The sequence below is a fragment of the Acanthisitta chloris genome, unplaced genomic scaffold (assembly GCF_000695815.1).
Source record: "Acanthisitta chloris isolate BGI_N310 unplaced genomic scaffold, ASM69581v1 scaffold39089, whole genome shotgun sequence".
Classification (NCBI taxonomy): Eukaryota; Metazoa; Chordata; class Aves; order Passeriformes; family Acanthisittidae; genus Acanthisitta; species Acanthisitta chloris.
The window spans coordinates 51,732-54,957 of record NW_008693770.1 but is presented as its reverse complement, the minus strand read 5'-3'; positions in this window follow the sequence as shown (position 1 = coordinate 54,957).

Below are 3,226 nucleotides of genomic sequence, written 5' to 3'. Positions count from 1 at the left end.
TGTTTCTGCCAGAAAGATGCCCTTGTTTAGTGTCTTGTAAGTTGATTTGTCATTTTTCTTCAGTTTTCTATTAGAGGTCCTTACAGGCAATGTCCTACTTGACAAAATCAAACATCTTGTAAGCAGGGTATGTGTTTCTGATGAAGTATTGTGGATGGAGGGAAAACATTCACTTCTTTAATTTATACCAGGATTTTTTGTTGGACTTGGAATCTTCAATTAGATGAAGACTGTAGCAGAAGTATCTTCAAAAAGATAAGAAAGCTGGCTCTACACAGCTTTCTCTTTTCCTCCCCCAGTGAAGCTATTATTGTAATGCTTTTATTTGAGAAATATATTTGAATTTTTCTTGTGTGCTTCTTCTAAAGATGATACAATCTTTTCATCTCATCCAAGTTTGAAAGAACTGGTTTAAATTAGGCTGAATTATTTCTCAGCATGGACAAGGTTTGAATACAAATGCATTAGTGATGTGTGTGACTTCTAATTTGAGGCCCAGGAAACAACACATAAACTCCTTTAGTGCTAGCAGTTCTGTAGTGAAAATAAGGCTTATAATAGATATTTTCAATTGGGTTATATTTGTGGTTGGCCTTCTGTTTGTCCCCTCCTAAAAAAGCTGTGTGTATGAAGGGAATAATTTTGCAGGACTATTAGCATGAGGGTTTACTCAACCCCAGCCCAGCATGTAAACCCTTTCCTAGGATAATGATTCTGTTTGCTCACTCCAGGTCACTGGGGATCACACAGATCCCCCTGGGAGACCTCTGACTGGGTAGGTCAGTGTGCTGCTGGGCTCTGCTTCCTCCTGCCAGCCTACAAACACTGGGATTGAGTGTGGCCTGTGGAGTCTAGTCCTTAAGCTTTTGATACATTCTGAAGGGGAGGGATATTCCAGAGGTTGTAGGAGAGAGGAAGGGATGAGGGAAAGAATGCTATGGTACCTTTTTCTCTTTTCCTCTAGAGTTGTTATCATACAGGTTTCTAGGTGTGGAGGAGTCAGACACCAAATATCTTGTTTTGGGAGGTGGTGGATAGACTAGAAGTTATTTAAGTTAGTTGTTTCTGCAAATATTTCATCTGGTAATAACTTAATACCTAAATGAATAATAACTTAAAACCTAAATGAAGTCATTTTTCTGAGGGAAATATAGTTACTGATAGTCTAATTATTCAGTGGAAAGTCAAGTTATACTATGTTGGATAGGTACTGGCAGTAAGATGGAATCACTGTATTTCTGAAGATCTAAAATGTTAGGGTTCTTGTTCATAACTTGAAGATACTTGTTTTAAAATCACAGCATGACTTCAGTTGAAGAACACCTCTGGAAATCACCTGTTCCAAGCCCCTTCTTGTGGGACAAACTTGTACTTTAGATCAGGGTGTCAAGGGTCAAGAACTCTGCCCTCCAAGGATGGAGGTGCAGCAATATCGGCAGGCAACCTGTTTTGTCAGTTCATGAATAGGTGAGCAGCATATAATACAAGTTTCTCATAAAAAATTGATTACTGGTTCAGATGTGCAGATTCCTGATTTACGTGTTTGACAGGTTGTTAAGTGTCCTTTTATTGACTCTGCTCACCTGTTTCTTTTGAGGCCTCATTTCCTGCATTGCTGGGAAGAAGAGAAAGGGTTGTCTTATTACCTCTGTTGTGTCTTTGGGTCAACAGATAGTGAAGAAATAAGGAATTTTTAAGCCAATCTGTACTTTGTGTATCTGCTGTTTCTAAATCACTGCTGGGTTTGAACTATTGATTGATTTTTGTTTGCTACTTCACGCTGGGTTTTTTCTATTCTGTTGCTAATCTTTAACTTTTCAATTAGCTTTTGGTTTTCAGTTTTAGAAAATATGTGATAATGTCACAATTGTTAACCTAATCTCCTCAAACAGACTAGTAGATTTGCTCAGTGGGTTATCACGTTTCATCTAAAGAAAGGGCAAACTAGTGTAGTGCTACAGCTTTAAGTACCTGCCTTGTTTTCGAATTTATTTTCTTGTTTCATCTCTGTGCAGTGTCAGCTTGACACTAGACTTGGGTTTATGGCTTTCACTTTCCATTGATTGAAGTTTTACCTTTCTAATAGAACTTTTTAGGTTGCAATGTACACTCTGATGAGAATGTCTGCTCAGTTGTAACATCAGGTGTTGTAATCAGCTTTTCCCTTAGTGCTAAGAGCCTGACATTTAAGAATGGTAGATAAATACCAGATAGTTCCATATTAGTAGCCACAGAGTGATGGCTGAAGTAAGAATCATCATTTTGATGCAGCATATGGGTGACATGCAGCATAAACTATATTTCTGTGTGTAGTACCTGCAGGAGAAATTCTGTGTAGTTCACGCAGTTTTGGTATGTGAAACCTGACCTCTAGAATTTTTAACTGAGCATGCAGGACCATTTGCTGGAATGATGGGGTTGGCTGCAAGCTGTACAGACAATTCCATTTTCTACAGGGAAATAGAATATTAATTTCATATGGTTTCAGATCTAGTTTCAGTGTAATTTAAACTTGACTAGTTGGAGGGAGTGTCAAAAATTGCTTGGTTGAGAGCACTCTCCCTTCTGCCTATTAAGGGTTTTTTGATCACTTGTTACACTGAGTGGTTTTTGTCTTTCTTAATGTCTTGTCATAATCAAAAGGATTGCTTTATTTTCTTCCCTTCTCCTCCCTCTTCCTGGTTTCAAAACACTATTTCTAAATGTTTCCCCTGTGGACTAATACAGGGTGCAGCATATTTTCTTTATGCTAGTTTACAAACTAATCTGTATGGATAGATTTGCTCATGTCGAGCTGTTGTCAAGATCTGGGTGTTAGTCTGCAGCACAGTTTAAGATTTGGTAAATGAGTAAAGAATTAACGTTTCCTACAGTCAGTAGATGCTTTATGGTTTAGGGTGTGCGTGACACTGTGCACACAGCTGGGCAGGGCTAAGAGCAAGTCATTCCTCTGCTGCACACAAGTGTTCACACCTCCAAGGAGCCATCAATAAAGTTCTTAATAGGATGGCCCCTTATCATACAAAAATAAAAGAAAGTATACATACTGACAAAAGGCAAATGGTGCCATAGAAAATGTTATGCTACTGTGGAATTTAACAACTATGGATTGCCTGTCTTCCCCTATTGGAAATGTTTTTTCTCCACTGGCTGATCTTTACGTGTTCAGACTCTTGAGATTCTCAGCAGGCAAAACAGCACAGCTGATGTTGCATAAGAGTTTGAA